Source organism: Rattus norvegicus, chromosome 8, assembly GCF_021556685.1.
Source record: "Rattus norvegicus strain SHRSP/BbbUtx chromosome 8, alternate assembly SHRSP_T2T, whole genome shotgun sequence".
Classification (NCBI taxonomy): domain Eukaryota; kingdom Metazoa; phylum Chordata; class Mammalia; order Rodentia; family Muridae; genus Rattus; species Rattus norvegicus.
The window spans coordinates 29947597-29968099 of NC_141541.1; the positions used below are offsets into that span (position 1 = coordinate 29947597).

A 20503-nucleotide genomic window follows, 5' to 3' on the forward strand; every position below is an offset into this window, starting at 1 on the left:
TAGAATTTTAATTAGTGTGGTAAGTTTTCCTCTTACTCAGCTAGCTCTTAAATAATTAAGACCGAACCATTATATATATATATATATTATTTTTTCATTTTTTTTATTTAATTTACATCCAGATCACAGCTCTCCCTCCTTTCCTCCCAGTCCCAGTCTTACAAATTCCTTCCCCCACTGTCCCTTCCCCCTTATCCTCAGAGAAGGGGGAGCCCCACCTTGGGTACCATCCCACCCTGGGACATCTAGTCCCAGCAGGACTAGGCACATCTTCTCCCACCAAGTGACTGCATGTAGTTCCTGGGAATTGAACTCAAGATCTCCTGGAAGAGTAGCTAGTGCTTTTTTTTTTTTTTTTTTTTTTTTTTTTTTTGGTTCTTTTTTTTCGGAGCTGGGGACCGAACCCAGGGCCTTGCGCTTCCTAGGCAAGCGCTCTACCACTGAGCTAAATCCCCAACCCCGCTAGTGCTCTTAACCATTAAGTCACCTCTCCAGTCGCCAAGATTGGACCATTATATTTATTTAACATGCTTTAAACGCACAACAACTGAGCAGTGTTATTCTATTTTAATCCTCTAAACTAATCTGACTACTTCCCAGCCAAAACTCCCGAGACACTTGCATTTTATGTTTTCTCTGCTCGAGCTGTTTTCTCACGATATGCTGTACCCTCTCCCCATTGCTAATCCACTTCCTCTCTCTCCTGCCACGCCTCTGACTGGGAGGAAGTCCTGCCCTATTCTCTTCCCTGCCCAGTCATTGGCTGATCAGATTTTATTGGCAAATCAGGGAAGAATTGTGGAGGAATGTTTACATAACATTGAGACAGGAGATACTTAGAATAAGAATCGCAACTAGATATGTGGGTACAGAAATCACTGTTTGAATCATACAGTGCACAATAAGATTATGCCTACAAAGCAAGCCTAGTGTGAAGAATAGTGGATTTGGCTGAAGCTATCTAAAAATGGAGTCTGCATAAAGGGAAATGAAGTTTGAGAGTAGGAGATCATGGTTGACTTGAGGGGGAGAAGGCAAGTATCCAACTTACGTTTTCATGGGGCTTCCCAGGCTGCTGGGTTGTGTGAGACTTCGGTACTGTGTGAGAGCACCTCTCACTCCTGGAGAGATTGAGCAAATGTCAGTTCACTCCGGATAGAGCATTAATGACAAAGTAATGAAGCTTCCATCCAAGTCCAGCTTAGTGAGCCAGTGAGCTTGCCTGGGCTACTTACTACAAAGCATAGGTGAGTCAAGGACTCCTCATCACCAGAAAGCCCACCCCACAATATGTGACAACTCATGAAAGCCACCTGCGGCTCCCGGAAGGACTGCATCATTTCAGCAGGTCAGAGTCTCCTGTCCACAGCAGTTACTGCTTATATAACCCAGGCAGGGAGTTTAGTAATTCTGTAATAGTCAGAAGCTGGCCAAGCCCGGTGAGCTTTGTTACTTCCTAAGACTTTGTATGATGTGTACATGTGTGTACAAGTATGTGTGTGTATAGGTGTGCGTGTATGTGCACATGCATGTGAAGGTCAGGTGCAACCTTGGTGCAAATCATCAGGACCTATCCACACAACTTTGGGGACAGGACCTCTCACTGGCTGAAAACTCACCAAGTAGTCCAGGCTGGCTGGCTAGTGAGCCCTGGGGATCCTCCCATCTGTGTTCCCAATGCTGGTACTACAAGCACAGTCACCACACTCATCCTTTCTACATGGGTTCTGGTAGTTGAACTCTGGTCTTCAAGCACTTTAACCAACTGAACAAGCTCCTCTGCCTCAACTTAGTGAGTCTTACAAGCTACCTCCTCCCTGCATGAAGGAAAGTTTCGATTTGAAGAAAATTGCTGCACAGTACAGAACAGGACAGAAGTAGGGTTAGAAATTGTTGCAGTGGTTTATGGGAAATGACACATGTGATGCTCTTACCTTAGTGCCTGATGTTAAAACCACCAGAGTCTGCTTGCCTCTTTCATGTCACATGATGGCCCTTGGCTACCACCCCACATCCTTTCTCAGTACCTATTTTTATTCTCTCTAGGCCTCCTTTCTCACTACCCATATCTGCACTATTATAAACTTAAAGACACACTGCCGTGTCCCAGATATACTACTCCTGGGCATGTAGCCATCTCCCCGTGTCCCACCACAGAGAGAACAGCACATCCACATTAACAGTGTCACTAGCACAGGAGCAAGGGGATCGAACAACCACGGTGCCTGTCAGCATATGAACAGACGATGGCCGTGTGGAGCGTACACACAATGGAATTTTATTTAACTAGTTTACAATACATTATCCCACTCTTAACTGGACCCCTGTTGGCTTCCTCACATTGCTCCGAGGAAAAGTCTGTCCGTCCAAGGAAGCTTTGAAGGTTCTTTTGATTCTTGGTTAGACAGTAACAAGTCTTTCACCCAAGTGGCTTGAAGAGCCACATTCTACAGGGTACATCAAAAGGAGAGACAGACAGTGCTAGAAGAAGGTTCTGCCATAGAAGTTGATTGACATTATTGGTGGAGCCAATCAGATTGCAGCCAGGACAGGAGTAGCCTGTGCATTATTTGCCAGTATAGATGATCTAAGAAAGGCATCCTGAGGACATTTTCTTCATTGAATCAACATCAAAGCATGCACAAAACTGAATGGGACAGCTTACTATAAACCTAAAGATATAGTATAGATAATTTTTTTAAAGCTTTTGATTTTTAAAAACATTTTTAAAACTACTTTTGTTTAAAACTTCTGTACAATTAGAGAGCCTATACTCATAGTTCACAGGAGGCAGACACAAGAGGGTCATTAGCCTCTAGTCAACCTGGGCTGTCTACTGAGACCCTGCATCAACAAACAAACCAAAGCAAAAAACAAAACAAGCAAAGATCAGACATCACTAAGTCCACAAGATCAGGTAAATAATGCCCTCTCCCTCTGTCCCATTGGAATATCTCTAGGGACAATGTCAGATGCAGCTGTCACCTCCTATGACAATAGTAGCTCCCTTTGCAGCTACTAGTAAAAGACATGCCCAAGGATGTTTCACATTAATTAACTAATTAATTAATTAATTTTAGTAAATAAAGTGAGCGTTTTGCTTCCATGTGTATCTGTACACATATGTGTGTAGCACCTGCAAAGGCTAGCAAAGGGCATTGTATCTCTTGGAACTGGAGTTACAGATGGTTTGTAGCTCCCATAGGGGTGCTGGGAATTGAACCCAGGTCCTTTGCAAGAGTAACATGCCATCTCTCCAGCTTTCTATTTATAATGAGAAATGATATACTTTAGAATAATAAAAACATGTCACAAACCCATAAAGCAATAACATTGTTTCGTTATCAAGAACTATGAGCTAAGTGCTGAGAGATAGCTCATTTGGTAAACTGTTTGCTCTAAAGGCAAACGTACCTGAGTCAACCCCCCAAATCCATGTAAAATAGACAGGCCAATGGACTGAGTTCTGAATGCTAGCACTGGGGAGCTAGAAATGGGCATATCCCTCTATCTCACTCTCTGGCCAGCCAGTGTCACTGATGACCTTCAAGCCAGCATAGATTTCCAGGACTACTTCTGGAAATGTATCCTATGTGTACTACTGTATGCTATACATAATTGTATATGCTTACTTTTATACAACTAAATGGTTGTCCCGACAATGGGTTTGTCTGGACTGGCACTGCCACAAATTCCTGAGCAATACACTGTACTACATAAAAATTACAGCAGCTAAACATCATTAAGCAGTTGGGCTTTTGAGCTCTATCACAGGCTTGAGGGACTGCAGAGACATATGTGGCCTGGTGTTGGCTGAAACTCTTCTTGTGCAGTTTAGGACAGTATTGAAGGTGCTACCTGGAAGGATGCTAGCATAGGTAACCAGAAGTTGATTCATCCACTGGCTGGACCTGGGAGTAGCAGGAGTGGGGGTTGGTCATTTCCATTCATAGCACAGGAGGATGAGAAGACAGGACCCATAATTCCATACCTATAGCTCCAAATCAGATGACACAAAAGTATGTTTTATAGCTGCCACCTTCTTGGTGTTGCAATTCAAATGATCTTTCATGTGAGCAACAGAGGTAGTTTTTGGGAGCTGTTCTGACATCAGAGCTGCGATGACTACACAGACATGGGTCCAAAGCACTGAGCCAAACTGACTGTGTCATCCAGCTCAACTGTCTCTTCATCAGAGCCCCAAGAAATCCAAGTCTACTCTAACGGTCCCAACCAGGGGACAGAGAAATTCAAGCAGAGCCAGACAGTGGCCTTAAATCATGAAAATCTCTTAAAATCTCTTCCTTGTGCCTATCTTATGCAACTATTTGGACCTGTGGACACATTATAGACTCCTGTGATGACACTGGAATAATCCTGTCAGGGAAGGTTTGAGCTTGCAGAAAATCAGCACTTGACCAGAACAGACACAATACACTTTGATAGCCAGAAAATTAATTGTGTTACAGGAAAGGCATTAAGGCAGGCAAGAGAGTTTCCTTAGGCATTGTTCACAGCAATAATGAATTGCCCATACTTGTTTGTGAACTAAATCGTACTGAAGGCACCTACTTTGTGGGTACCATGCTCAGCTCACACAGTGAGGAAAAGTACATGCAAGCCGTGTCTTCACAGGGCCCTCCAAGGAATATACTCAACATCAGACAGCCAGTGATATTATCACAGATCCAGGGAGAGAAGATGCTCAGAGTGCAGGACGGGTCATCCCGAGCTTGTGAGGACATTAGAAACGACAGATGTAAGGATTCATTTTTCTCAGGAGCTTTGTTTTTCAGTGCTGAGCACGGCCCCTCTAGCCTTGTGCCTGCTAAGCAGGTGTTCTACACTGAATCATGCTTGAACTAGTTATAGCCACTCTTTGCAGGGCCTTCGAGAGGCTGTTCAGCTGCTTGAGAATATATGTCATTATCATGGCGATTTGAGATGATGTCATGGCTGTATTCCCAGTTTTGCCAGTCCTCAATAATTATCTTTGAGTGCCTATTATTTGCCTAAATAGCCAAAGACTAGGAAAATAGTGAACAAAGGTTCAGAACCCTGCCTTTGTAGGACTGTGTCCGTGAGGGATGGGGTGGGGGTGGGGGAGGAGCAGAATCAGACCGTACCCTAGCTAGCTATAGGCTGCAACCTAGTGATGGCTTCCTTCATGGGACAATGCAGGTACAGATGTGCATGTGTGTCAACAGGGTTAGCCAGCAAGGACAGACTTTCTGAGGGAACCACAGTGTGCTAAGAGTCAGAGATACAGTTAGTGAAACAGGGAAGAAAGCAGGAGACCTATTTATAAAGTTCCAAGTAAAGCTTACTGCTCTGATAAAAGTCACTGTGTAAGGGTGAGAAGACACCTCTGCAGGACACTCATTGGGGTGGGGGGATGGGGAGGTAGTGTGTCTAAAGTAGATGGGAAGCTAAGAATGACGTTAAGCAGGGAGTGACATGGCCCAGGGATATAAAAAATGGCTGCTCTGGCTGCAGCAAAAAATATCAGATTACACTGGTTGCTTCTGCCTTTCTCACTCTGCTTTCCTGTGATTTCAGAGATTTAAATAAATGCACACCTGATATGGCTGGAGGCCAGTCAACAATGAAGAACTGTGTGGCCTGTGGAAGTGGGCACTGCTTGGTTCTGAGCAGCTCTGCCTCTGCCCCTCTCCTCTTACCTCTTCTGGAATCCATGTTCCTCCCGGTCTATGGAGTGGGAAGAGCAATATCCACTCTGGGGAGTCACAAGAGCAATAGCAAAGGGGTTCACCCATCGCCTGGCACTGGCAGAACTCTGTATGTGCCAGCCGTTATAGGTAGCCAATGTGCCACTGCCACGCCAGTCACAGGACTACATCTAGCATATACCTGGTGTGTGTGTGTGTGTGTGTGTGTGTGTGTGTGTGTGTGTGTGTGCCAGCACTACATATTTTTTTAAGCACTACATATTTTTATAGATAGCTAATGATATCCACCTAACACCAGTACATAAGACAAGCTTGTACTGCCTGCACTATTTAAATATAAACACATAGATAATAACATTTAAAACCATTTCTCGGGGCTGGGGATTTAGCTCAGTGGTAGAGCGCTTACCTAGGAAGCGCAAGGCCCTGGGTTCGGTCCCCAGCTCCGAAAAAAAAAGAACCAAAAAAAAAAAAAAAAAAAAACCATTTCTCAGTCTTTTATATGACATACAAGTCATTCATGGTTGGAACTTGTGCGATTATTCCCTGCACCAACAAATCAGCATATTCATTAGCTTGTCCATCCTCCTGCCTAAATGGCATTAACTTCTTAGGAATAATTTTTTCCAACAGCTTGTTGTAGCCCATTGGGGAGTCTGATGTGCCACAGTAGGTGCCCAGTAAAAAACTGCAGGATGGAAAACCGAGTAAAGAATAAGTGAATACATTTAACTACACCTTACGAGGCATTTAAAGAGTGGAATATTTGATATCTAGACTGCCCTAGAAGAGTCAAGAGGTATGATCAGCATATACTCGGACTTTATGTGAGCACACTGTCGCTGTCTCAGACACCAGCAGAGGGCATCAGATCCCATGACAGATGGTTGTGAGGCACCGTGTGGTTGCTGGGAATTGAACTCAGGACCTCTGGAAGAGCAGTCAGTGCTCTCAACCACTGAGCCATCTCTCCAGCCCCCCTTTTTTTAATTTATTTATTTTGTATATGAGTACACTGTAGCTGTCTTCTGACACACCAGAAGAGGGCATCGGATCTCTTTACAGATGGTTGTGAGCCACCATGTGGTTGCTGGTATTTGAACTCAGGACCTCTGGAAGAGCAGTCGGTGCTCTTAACCACTGAGCCATCTCTCCAGCCCACACTCCGACTTTAAACAGAGCTACGGGGAGCAGCTATAACAAGTTCCACTGTGGGCCTGTGCTATGTTTAGTTTTGAGCCTAAAAATTCTTCCAAGCTCCTTGTTCACAGAAAAGAAACAACCTAGATCTTAAAGGTCCTCTGTTTAACCCCAGACACAGGGTCCCCAGATCGGCTTTTCTCTTATCTCACTCGCTATAATTAGCTGCCTTGACCAGACCTCTGCTGGCACTGAAAGAGCAAGCCAAACAGCGGTAGATTTTGTTTGTTAGGCACAGCTGAGCCTGGCTCAACAGAGTGTCGATTCAAATGGGAAATAAAATATGCAGTGAAGTAGAGAAACTGGGAACAAAGAATCCAGTCTGACAATTTACAGGAGAGCTAAAGAAACACTCAAAATGGCATCCAAAATGCCCCAAGAATCCAAAAGAGAGAAGATGGACTGAGAAACTGAGAGGAGCTCAAAGGCCTGATTCAAAGTCAAGGAAGAGATTCAGGGCTTTGGAAGAGGGCGGTTTAAAGTGAGGCTCACTGAAGTGTACTCTATGTACAAAATGAAATTTACCCCTGTGCTATACAGCCTTCTAAGTTTTGACCAGCACATACAACTATGCTGTTATCACCATAGCTATAATATAGAGGTGTTTAATTATTGCAACATTTCTTCTTATTCTTTTGGAACCAGATATTCCCCTAGCCCTGATCTGTTTTCTGTCCCTCTAGCTTTGATAGGAGTGCAACCACAGGCAAGTTCCTAGTTCAATCCCTGGTGCCACCCTCAAAATTAGGAAAGGGGCTAAAACGGCCAGTAGAGCTTAGCCTGTGTGGGTGATGGCTGAGACTCTTTAGCCATCAACGTCTGTCCATTTTCCATGCTGTTTAATCATTTAACGGACATTTATATTAACCAGAAATCGATTATCGATAAACCCTTTAATAACAAACTGTAGACAGCATGCACTGTCTTTCTTTCTTATAGCCCATCTGTGAGGAAGTAGAGTCAGCACTTCTCAGATAAGAGGAGAGAATCACCGAGACGTCCAGCAGGTAAGGCGAGCAGTGACTGAGAATAAAGACAGGCAGAAATGGTACCATGACTTCCCTCTGGTGCTAGATGAGGTCAGTCTGAACTTTCCTCTTTTTTTTTTTAAATCATACTTTGACAATGAGATTATGTTACTTCTGCAAACAAAAGACTACTATGTATAAATGACCTATGTAAATACACATACCTATGCATAAACAAAAAATGATACATGCAAAGTTTGATTCTATAGCCTTTTCTCTTTGCTGAACCGAGCAGAGTGTTGGGAGATAGTTTAAAAGGAGACAAAAGGCTCCTCTTGGTGACTAGCACTCATTTAGAGAGAAGTGAGGCTCACAAAAAGGACTAAAGCTCTTCTCACAATAGCTCTCTGCACTATTGACCATGAATAGACCATTTCAAGCATAGGTGTCACCATAAAGGGCCACAAATAATTGGCCTTGGGAAAGTCCAAAGCCCTTCGAGACACTCCAGACATAGAAAGGCTTCCTATCCTCATCTTTTTATCTTGCCCCATACCTTCAGAAGACCAGACAAGAGGAACTTATCCTCCTGGGCAATCCGAAGCATACGGCTGTTTTAACAGCACTAGAGTGGCAGGAAGCCATATTATGAGACCAAAGCTCAAAATACAGGCCAGATGTGAACATAAAAGTAGTGCATACATTTAAATAAAAGGTTTGTTGAGCATCTATTCCCCAAAGAATTGTATCTAGAACAGTGATTCTCAACCTGGGTTGAGACCAGGCTATGACCCCTTTGGCAAACCTTTATCTTCAAAATTATTTATATCGGGATTCATAACAGTAGCAAAATTACAGTTATGAAGTAGCAACAAAAATAATTTTATGGTTGGGGTCACTGCAACATGAGGAACTGTATTAAAGGGTCACAAGGTTAGGAAGGTTGAGAACCACTGCTCTAAAATAAAAAAAAAAAACCAACTTAAAAAAGTCAATTTGGATTGCCTTCACAATGGATCAATGGATGATACACAAATGGCTTTAATCAGATTCCACTCACTTCCCTTTCTTGAGAAGCAGTCTTCTGCATAATCTCAGGGGTCTAGGTATGCAAAATGAGTACAAACCAGATAGGTTGACAATCCATCATAAGAATGTATGTTAAAACATTTGTTCGGTAGATAATCTGACCATTTCCTACAGAAGAAAACAACCGAGGGGAAGTGTCTGCTTATTATCGCCTGGCTAACTGAACCTGGGCTGAGTATTTTATATTTCAGGCTGGAGAGAATCTTCCCAGTTTCTCAGAGATGACTGAAGTGCTCATTTACAGTCTTTGATGCTGAGGATGCTGTTTTGCATAAATACACAGTACAAAGCAGCAGAGGCATGTGTAGGGTCATTTCAGAAATTGTTGGGAAATTCATCCTAACCATAAGCCAAAATTCATTTAATGTCTTTGTTTTCTTTCTGCCTTATTTAATTCAAGGCAGCAATTCAAATAGCAATTCATAAAAGCATTTAAAATTTTTGTGCTTGTGCCTGTGGTGTGGATGTGGCATGTGTGAATATGTGTATATGTTCATATATATGTGGGCACATGTGCCTATGGAAGAACATGTTAGCATTGGGACTTTTCTTCAATCACTTTCTACTTTATTCATGGAGGCAAGGTCTCTCAATTGAACCCAGAGCTCACCAGTATAATATGGCTAGAACAAGCAGCCATCTTACTTTGGATCTCCTGGACAAGTACTGGAACTGCAGGTATCACCTCACGCCCACCTAGTGCTGAACTCAAGTCTTCGAGCTTGCCTAGAAAGAGCTTTGCCAGCTAAGCCCTGTCCTCAGCCCTCAAAGGGCTGCGTACACTGTAATCCCAGCACTCGGGAGTCAGAGGTAGGTGGATCTGAGTTTGAAGCCAGCCTGGTCCACAAAGGAGGCCAGGACAGCCAGGGATACACAGAGAAACCCTGTCTCAAACAAACAAACAAACAAACAACAAAAGCAAAGCAAAACAAAACAACAGCAAAAAGAAAATCATTCTGAGACTGGAGAGAGGGCTCAGTGGTTAAGAGCACCATTGCTCTTGCAGAGGACCCCAAATCAATTCCCAGCACCCATATGAAGGCTCATGCCTGCCAGTAACTCCAGTTCCAGGGCATCAGATACTCTCTTCTTGCCCCTAAGGGCACCAGGCAGGAATATAGTACTCATACATGTAGGCAAACATGCAAACCTGAAATAAAAGTAAATAACTTAAAAATATCTAACATTCTAATACAGCATGACCCAGCAACGTAAGAAGTTGACATTTACGTGCTGAGAAATGATTTTAGGAAACTACTAAATGATTTTGTCTTTGGGAAACAAACTTGTGTTACTCAAAGAGCAGAAAGTTCATTCCTCCAGTAAAATCACTGCAGTTCCTAACCAAACCATTAGAATTTGAGCTGAGGTGTTATGGGCCACATTCACTGGTGCTATGTGATGGGGCTGCACGAATGGTGCAGTGTAACCAGGGTGGGATAGATTCCTGTAGTAAAACATAGGTGAGCATTGCTAGAAACACCTTTAACTCATTACATAGTTGATTTTGAATTAATTTTTTATTTTTAAATCCATTACTGTTACGAATTTTTGTGGTCCCTCCTCATATTCAAATACATAACTTCATATGGGAACATGACCCACAATTTTTAAAAAGGCTGGAGCTGTGGATTCCCAGAGCTCTCTGGCCACCCCTGTAACCAGGTGATGACATCGGGTTGGTTGAGAGACCCTGTCTCCAGTGGCATGGTGGGACGACAGCTAGCATCAACCTCTGCTTTACACAGGAACAAGTGCAGCAGACACATCCTGTGTTGGTTAGTCTTTGTCTCCGAGACACAAACTACTGTTACCTGGAAAGAAGGAACCTTCACTGAGTACTTGCCTCCATCAAACGTCTGTGGGCATGGACGTGAGGCACAGCCTGTTTGTTTGTTTTGTTTTTGTTGTTTCAAGACAGGGGTTCACTGTATAACCCTGGCTGTCCTGAAACTTGATCTGTAAACCAGGCCAGCCTCAAATTCACAAGAGATCTGCCTGTCTCTGCCCTCCTAATGCTGGGATTAAAGAACTGCGCCACCTGTCTTCGAGGTATACTCTTGATTAAGGAATGACACGGGAGGGCACAGTGCACTGCCCTGAGCTCTGTAACATAGCCATCTGAGCAAGCCAGTAAGCAGCACTCCTCCATGGTCTCTGCTTCAGTTCTCACCATCCAGGTTCCTTCCTTGAGTTCTTGTGTTTGATCTCCCTTGATGAAAAACTGGTCCTGTAAACCAAATGCACCCATTCCTCCCCAAGTTGGTTTTAGATAATTTTTTTTAATCACAGCAATAAAAAGCAAACTATGACATATATTCCCCCCACCACCAATAAAAGTAAAGATACCATCATTAGTCATTAGGGAAAAGCAAATTAAAGTCACAATGTTTTACAAATGGCTAAAGTAGAAGGTCTTGAAAACAAGAAAATTGATACATAAATAATAAAAAATAGATACATAACAATAAATAAAACAAAACAAATAAAAATAGATAATAAAAAATAAAAATGCTCACACACACACACACACACACACACACACCAGTATTGACAGCAGCACAAGTGAAAGAACATGAATTAATCAGACTTTTCTATGCTAGTAGTGGCACTTCAGCTTAGCTACATGTCAAAAGTCATGGAGGCATTTCTAGAGACTTGTGCAGAAGTGTTCATTGCTATTTTAATTGACAAATAAACTGAGCTCACAATGGATCCCTACTCGGCATCATAACGTAACAAAACCTGAAAGACATCATGCTGTAGACTACTCTTTTAAAGGTAATCTTGAGTGAAAGAGGACCCAGGAAAAATCATAGTGTATGACTGTATCTGTAATGAAATGCTCAAAAACACAAAACTAGCCTATGATGGGAAAAAATGAAAGGCAATTGCCTCTGAAGTTGTTAGGACAAAAGGATGGATGTAAGGGAGCTTTCTGGAATAAAAGCAATGTGCTCTATTTTAATAAGTGTTTTCATTTTATAGAAGCTTCGACCTTCATTCCAGAGCCAATGAATCAAACCCAAAAGGTGAATGTGCTTTGACCACTTTAACCAGTAAGGAAGAAGTGAGTCTGACCAAATACCAAACTCTACTTGATGGTATACATACTACAATCTTTAGGGGTAAGGGAGAATAAATGCATGTAAAAAATAAGATGGCTTGTTGAATCTGGGCATGACTACATGCATGGGTGAGGGGTAATTGCTCAGAGAGTAGAAGGCCACTTGTACAATGCAGACTGCAGCATGAGGCTGCTGACATTGTTTTTCATTTGTTTGTTATGTGTTGTGTTTTTTGAAACAGGATTTCCCTGTGTAGCCCTGGCTGTCCTGGAGCTCATCTGCAGGCAGGCTGGCCTCAAACTCAGAGATCGGCTTGCCTCTGCCTTGAGTGCTGGGATTAAAGTCTGTGACAACATTGCCTAATGCTGTTAAGCTTTTTGTCAGGGAACTAGCTAATATTTAGGAAAAAGGAATAATGAGGTCAGACAAAAGGGATGGACTTGATGTAAGAACAGTTTCAGATCTGTGAGTCAGGGAGGGGAACAAAACAAGAGAAGGAAAAGTAAGGGGAGAGAGCTGATCCACGGTGGGCAATGCTCACGTGATTAAGTTCTCGTTTCCATGGAATCTTTCCTCTATAAATATTTTGTATGCTATTCTGAGAAAACATTATTTTTAGAATAGGGTGACGGCCTCCTTGTGTTCTAGCAGAGGGCATGGGGAAGATATGTTGACCACAACAGATTTCACTAACTGCCCAGGTCACCAAACTGTGATGCTGTGTTCTCATAAAGTACCAGCTTTTCTCTTTCTGAAAGAGAAGGTCTGGCTGGGTTGCCCAAGTAGCTGGCAAATGCTTTGCTGCAGCCCTGGGCTTTGGAGGCTAGGTTTTAGCAAATCAACAGGGAGAGGCTTCTTGAAGAGGTCTCTCTTGACACACTACCTTGTTAAAGAGGAGGTAAGTTCACTTCGCCCACACACAATAGACCACAGACAGTGCTCCAAGATAACAATGCTGGCTCCATTCTCTACACAGCCAGGGAAAATGGAGTAGCAGTTCCCAAAATTCTATAACAGAGAAAATGGCTGCAGTGACTTAGCAAGGAAAAAAAAGAAAAGATGGACTCCAAAGCTGGAAAGAACATTAAAAGTTCTCTAAGAAATAGATTCTCACTTACATCATCTACCTCAATGTATCTTGCTAAAGTCGTTCCTCTCCAAGCATGTACCATATGTTAGGAACCACAGGGAAAGATAATAATAGCTTTCTTATACCATATATTCACAATTCTAAGATGCATAATTATTTTTTGCATATTTAGGCATCCCTGAGATGAGATGGTTTTTACAATTAATGTCATGTAATAAGTACTACATTTTTAATGGTGTATGAGATAACTGATTCCTAAAATCATTTTTTTTAGAGTTATTAAGCTACAATATCTGGTGTTTCATTGCACAAAGTGTTCTCATCTTATTTAAACTCAAGAGCATCACATTTTGGTGAGCTGGGCAGTTCCTGAGATCTGGCAATGGACAACACATCTCCCCATGTCCTCAACTAGAATATGATGAGGTCATCACTCTACTCTAAAAATGTTGTTTTCTCTTAATAATACACAAAATATTTATAGAGTGAAAAGTCCATGGAAACAAGGACTTTGTCTTACTTCTAAAGCACCAGGGTACAAAGGATTTTTTGGCAGAGAAGATATTCAATAAATATCTATTGAATAAATGTTGTATTATAGGAGGAAATGAGAGGTCAGAGAGGGGAAGGAGGGAGGGAAAGGGAGAGGGTGAAGGAAGGGAGAGGGAGAGAGGGGGGGGAGGAAGGGAGGGAGAGGGAGAGAGAGGGGGGAGGAAGGGAGGGAGAGGGAGGGAGGGGAAGAGAGAGGGGGGAGGAAGGGGGAGAGGGAGGGAGGGAGAGAGAGAGAGGGAGAGAGAGAGAGAGCGCTCTGAGGGATTTGTGTGCTGGAACACTTATACAAGGGGTGGCTATCCTACCATTTTCCCTCTGTTGATAGTGTTTCATAAATCAGTCAAGTCATCCACCCACAAAGCCTTCTTTGGGTCAACCTAAATGCAGTTGGTCCCCAGCATATTACAAAGCATACTGGTTTCTACATCAACTGACCTGATTTTAACCATCTGCTGCTGCATGAAACTTTGGGAGAGAATATCTAAGTTGTCTTGTTCTTAATCTTTGTTTATCTGCAAACTGAGGAATAATAAAACCTTCAGAAATAACTGTGAGTCTTAAAGGATTTCAGCTATGGTGAATGTACCCAACAAAAGGCAGGGGTTAACAACTCTTCCCTCCCCTCACCCTGCTCTATGTCAGCTTGATTACACTTCATTAGTTTACCTTCCCCCTCAGATATTAATTTAATTCATAGCCAGCTTTTCAACGCTCAAGAGAGTCCCTGACACATTCTAAGTGCCCTTGAATATTTTGGAATTGATTCATTCATTCATTTCATAATTAAATACCTACTATGTGCCTGCTATGTACTAGGGGCCATTCTAACTACAGGGTGTGCCATAATTCTTAATAATAGAACTTGAAAACTCCCTGTGCACGGGTTGAGGATATAGCTGACTGGCAGAGAAATTGCCCAGCATGAACAAGGCCCTGAATTTGATCCTTGGCACTGTTAAAAAAAAACTCTTTGTCTTCATGGTGGGAAGATAGGCAGATGGACAAGACACAAGGAAATGCATTATGGGCAGTGGTAAGTATTGTAGAGAAAATAACACATAAATGGATTATAATACATGTGGGATGGGTAGGAGTAGATTGTTGTAATACTAATTTAAATGTAGTAACTGTTGGAGAGATGGCTTATCGGTTAAGAGCACTGACTGCTCTTCTAGAGGTCCTGGGTGGCTCACAACCATCTATAATGAGATCTGATGCCCTCTTCTGGTGTGTCTGAAGACAGCTACAGCATACTTATATATGCTAAATAAATAAATCTTTAAAAAAAAAGAGCAGAAACTCCAAAGGAATTATGGAAATCTGTGCCCATATCAATCTAGTAATTTCTGAGAGAAATTAAAATATTTATAGGGAAAATTGGAAGAAAGTAGCTAGAGCATTCTAGAAGGTGGAAACATTTGACCAAGAGCAAATTAAGCAAAGCACTGTGTGGACAATGCTAAGTGGACCGTTTACTAGAGAGTCTTAGCACTGTGAATATCAAGATAAGAATTTACATTGTACCTTAAGTACAATGCTGAATTACTGAAGGTTTTTAAGCAGATGGGTATCACTGGAAACTATCTGGCAGAACAACACTTACAGAAAGTGTTTAAAACAAACAAAAAAAAAAAAGACAGCAGCTCCATTTAAAATTCTTGAGTTTGGCATCACAGTGGGTCACCAGGAAAAATGTGCAAGTGTTAGGAAATGTAGGCTTGAGGTTAAGACAGAAAAACCTGGGATTTGAGAGATGGGCTTTGAGATTTCAGAAGCTCAAGCCAGGCCTAGTATGTCTCAGTCTCTTCCGGCTGCCTGCAGATCTAGATGCAGAACACTCAGTTATGCTACAGCACAGTGTCTGCCTGCTTTCCCATGTTCCCCCATGATGATGATGGGTTAAACTTCTGAACTGTAAGCCACCCCCAATTAATGTTTTCCTTTGCTGGGTGGTGGCAACGCACACCTTTGATACCAGCACTCAGAAGGCAAAGGCAGGCAGATTTCTGAGATCAAGACCAGCCAGGTTTATAGAGCAAGTTCTAGGACAGCCAGGGCTACACAAAAAAAACTCTGACTTTAAAAACAAAACATCAAACAAACAAACAAACAAACAAAAAAGTTGTTCTTTATAACAGTTGCCATGGTCGTGGTGTCTCTTCACAGCAATGAAACTCTAAGACACCAGACTAAACAGCTCGTGAGAGTCCATTCTAATGATCTCCCAAGGCTGCAGCAAATGGAACATGTTAAATCTCCCTCCTGACTTAAGAGTATTTCTCTCTGGAATGTTCCACACTTAGCCCAACACTAGATAACCAGAGTAAAAAGCAGAAAACAACGTGCTTTGGAAAGCTCAGATTCACTGGGAATCTGCAAGAACATTTCTCATGCCAGATGCTTCTGTCTTATAGAGGGATTTTGTTTAAAAGTGTGCTATGTGAAATTATCTAAGCACTTTTCATAAAGCAGTATGCCTATAATTAGTCCTATCTTAAAAACCACATGGCCCCTCACATTTGACTTCTCAATCTAGCCCTGACTGGAAGCATCAGAAAAACAATCTAAACCTAATTCTTTAGCATCTGGGATGATCTCTTGTTTACCCTTCAGCAAGCAGAAGTGGAGGTGTGGGAGGGCTGCAGAACCAAGGAGTGGGGTTTATAAACTCCAGGGAGAGAAGACACAGGAAGCAGCTGCTTCTTTACGTAAGATTCTTGAGAGCTGCTACCGTGCTGTGTGACAGTGGAGATCTGAGAAAAAGAAAAAAGAAAATGTTGCTGAAATAAACTTCGTTCTTCCTGACAGAAGTTAATAGTTGTCATCTTGCCTACAATTTCCCAAGTGTGTTAGTTGTCTATAGTTAGCACCAGGTTCCTCAGGAGGAAAGAAACTGGAGGAACACACAAAGAGTTAGCTTGTTTTACTTGAAATAATATCATCTTATTCTAGAGATCTTCAAATGTTTTGCTTACATAACCCCCAAAAGAATTTGAGTTACGTAACCCTTCACATATTTTCAGTTGACATATGAAAATTTCCAACATAAGGTAAAATGAGATGATCAACCATAACTAGGATGATATTATTGGAAAAAACAGGTCTTCCCTCCCCAAGGAACAAAACACTCCAAATTTGAAAGGAATCATGTAAACATTTTCTAAGTCATTCAAAGTTTTTCAGCATTTGTAATTGTCCTGAAGAACATTCCAATTCACATAAAGAGAATCAACACTTTGTCTGCTTTCTAGGTGTGTCAAATCCAGAGCTCCTCCCAGAAAGGCCATCAATCATCCCACCTCCATTTGGGAGTGACACACTTACTATTAATAAAAAGTCTTTGCTAGCTAGTGATTATAATGAGAATGGCCTTCATATGCTCATATATTTAAATGTTTGGTCTTTAGCTGGTGGAACTATTTGGGAAGGATTAAGAGGTGGGGCCTTGTTGGGGGAGCCACTTTACTGGTGGTGGACTTTGAGGTTTCAAAAGCCCATGCAGACCCAGTTTCTTTCTGTGTCTGTTGCTTATGGATCAGATATAAGCTCTTTTGATCTGGTAATGCATCCCTAATTGTAGTTATGTTGTGCCCAATGGAACAAAACATGATTCCTGGGGAATGAAAAAATTTACTCTTTCTTGTATACAGCACAAATGTACATTCAGTATGTAAATATCCATGAAGGACTCCTGTGGTGTTTTTACAATAAGGAAATGGTTGGAGCTAACGCCTAAAAATGATTCCCCCGCCCCCCAGGGGTGTGGAGAAACACTGGAAGACTGAAAAAGCACAGGTCTCTGTCCTGACGCTGATGGACTGAGAAGTCCCCACCCTCAGCATGTGCATTCCCTTGCTTTCTATGTGTGGTCACATCCAATGACTGAATAAGGCTGACTCATACTGTGTCATTTCCACCCAACATGGGGACTTATAAGAGAAGTCTTGACTCTGGAGTTTCTTCTCTGAGCTGAGGAAGACTTGTGGCATCTGCAATGTCTGACTCCCACTACCTCTGTTTCTGTAAACATCACTCCTCTGTACAACATGGGCACTCCTAGCTCTGTTCTCCTCCTAGAGAACAAAACTGGTATTGCGAAGACCAATGCTGGCTCACAAATAGATTTTAGCAATGAGTAGACAGAAAGCTAATGATCTGGAAAATGGCCCCTTTAAAATTGCAAAAAAGTCTTCACCTTCGAAAGGAATAAGGAACCACTCAAGGTTCAATTAGAGAAGAATGCTAAAAACAAATTATTTTAATTTAAGCTAATTTATAATTTATTTAATATGGGATTTAACGTAAGAATTTGATCCTCCTTAATTCTGGGGGCTGGTCACAGCTGGTTGCTTCTATGTCTAGTGCTGAAAGCCTTGACATTCTCAGAGAAAGCATTTGGGAAATAGAGATGGCAGTGAGGCCTAAACAAAGGAGCTCACAGGGAGAGATCAGAATCAGCATTATCTTTCTGCCCCAAGCTTCCAATGTCAGTAATCTGGTACTTTCTGAAGACGCTGGAGTCCATTAGGAGGCCAAACACATCTCTTAAGGGAGGCAGAGAAGCCGGAGAAGCTGCTGTCCTACCCTGCAGTGGTGGGAGTGGCATGAATGAGCTGCAAGAACAGAAGTAACCTGCACCAGCTCCCAGAGTGAGGAGAAGTAGCTGCTGTCCAATGTTCTTTTAGCTGTTTAGATCTCACATATGAAAGGTCCCATGCAGCCCATTCCATTCCACAGGTGCACAGAGAAGGGAATGTGGAGCCCACAGCTTCAGCTGAGCTCAGATGGCACTCAAATCTGCCCCCTCTAACTAAGACCCGCTGACTGCATAAATTACAAAGGGCCAGAATTCCACCTGAAAGTTACATCTTAGAATTAAAGATAAAATGTGTACCTCTGTTGAATATACTAAAAGTTCATTAAGCCTAAAAGTCTACTGGCTGGGGGAGGAAATTACTTCTTTAGGACTTTGGCAATGACCTAGGGATGTAGAAGAGGAAGTTTAAATCTTAGAGATCTAGGGGTGTGTGTGTGTGTGTGTGTGTGTGTGTGGTTGGTTATTAACCTCTGTAATGTTCTGTTTATTCATCCATAAGAAGGGCAGGATTCGGTGAGGATTACAATAGCACACAAAGTTAAGGTATACAGTGTCAGTCCATCATTAGTGTTTACCAAAGGTCAACCATTATTTCAGAGGTGTTTTATAGCTTCTCCATTAATAAAATCATGCTGAGACCGTAGATGCACTGAATTCCTAGACAATCACACCAGACAAAGATTGGTTAGGTTAGAGATTGAAGCTTTCAGAACTATCAGCTCAAGTCCCCTAAAACCAGAGTCACCCAGTGTCCTTGGGTGACAAAAGCAGACACAATTCTGATAGTCCTAATGGGTTAGCTCCCAATTGATCCCACAAATAGCTGAAGGCAGAAGATCATAACCAACGAGAAATGATGCTTCACTGATATTGAAAGTCATTGTTTCCTCAAGGCAGATCCCCCCTTCATGCCTCAAAGAGCTGAACTGACCTGGGAGTTGTGGGAGCAAATAAAGTGTGAAGAGCAGGGAAAAGGTCATTTTGTTCTGTCCTAATGTAATGTGTTTCATCCTCTGCTTCCTTCTACTAGTGTGTAATTTAAGGACCACAAATGCAGTTCTCGGTCAGAATGCACCTGGTCTGGAATTAATCAAAACTGTGTTTTTTGACAACTACAAATCCAAGTCTAACTATCTGTAAAAAGACAAATACTCAAAAAAAGAAAGATGAAAGGACAGAAGATGGGAAAGAAGGAAGGAGGGCAGGGCAGAGAGGGGGACGGGAGGGTGGGGGAGGGAAGGCGTTGTTCCTTATTTGGCTCAGCAATGTGTATTCCAGAGAAAGTGGACTCTGGATTTTGCAGAGCCTTAGGAATCCAATCTCTAGGTTCTCTCTCTGTAGCCCAGGCTGTCTTCAAGCTCATAATCCCCCTGTCTCACCTTCCTGACCATTAGAATTATAGGCATGTGGGACCATGTCTGGAGTTCTGTCTCTGCAGAATGACTTCAAACTCAATGAACTAAATAAACAGTTAGTGCGTGTGTACTCGCCGAGCCCATTCCTAGCTTGCAGCACAGTCTATTACCCTTAACTTTGTCTACAAGCCTCCCGTGACTCATTCATGCCTTTGTGCTTTAAAGAAAGGCTGATGATGCACTTTGCAGGATCCTGTGACGATTACAATAGTGAGCACAAAGTGAAAAGCACACAGGATTCCTGCTGCACCCCATCAACGTCATCCATACTTCCCATATTCTGCATTACTGTACAGAGATCCTACAGCACACTTCTCTGCCACACAAGTCTATCGATTTTTTTTTTAAAGAATATCTGAATTGGCAGCAGAACTCCTTTAGAAACAAAAATAGTGTTTACACCAATTCGAGTTAAAACACTCCTCCTCCGAATGATTTAAGATATTCAAGCAGCGTCTGCTGTTTCAGCCTTTAACAAAGGGTCTTTTACATGGCAGCAGCAGCTGGGGGAAAGAAGAGGGAGACAGAAGCTGCCTCTGCTGTACTCATCTGCCACCCATAAACGATCTTTTCACGAGGACAGCCGATAAGGAGGAGAGGGAAGACAAAAAGCATTCTTGACTGAGGACTGGAAGAGCAGCACCCCCATGCCACGTCTGGTTCAGATATGCAGAGTGGTTTTCTCAGGCCTGTGCCTCTTGTGAATTATGATTCCCCCCACTCCCAGCCCCACCCTCTGGCTTCATATTAGAGACAAGATGCAGCTGTCAGGGTCTCCAGAGATTTCCTAGCAGTCTACTATAGTGAAATAAAATAGCATGTTATGCTGGAAAA

The 20503-nt window shown here is 42.4% G+C and overlaps 1 long non-coding RNA gene across 3 annotated transcripts in view; it reads right to left on the reverse strand.

Annotated features, from left to right (window-relative positions):
- Nucleotides 1-7768: 7768 nt before the first annotated feature.
- The window catches only part of LOC108351664 (uncharacterized), a 47871-nt gene continuing 35136 nt past the window's right edge, over nt 7769-20503 (reverse strand). Inside the window, exons 4-6 of one of the 3 annotated variants that reach the window (XR_015627083.1) lie at nt 16264-16410; nt 14093-14176; nt 10449-10761 (exon numbers count right to left, since the gene is read on the reverse strand). This is a non-coding gene — a long non-coding RNA (uncharacterized LOC108351664). Of the gene's footprint in view, nt 7914-10448; nt 10762-14092; nt 14177-16263; nt 16411-20503 lie in introns of those variants that run through there. The other 2 variants (XR_015627082.1, XR_015627081.1) reach the window with 2 other exon arrangements.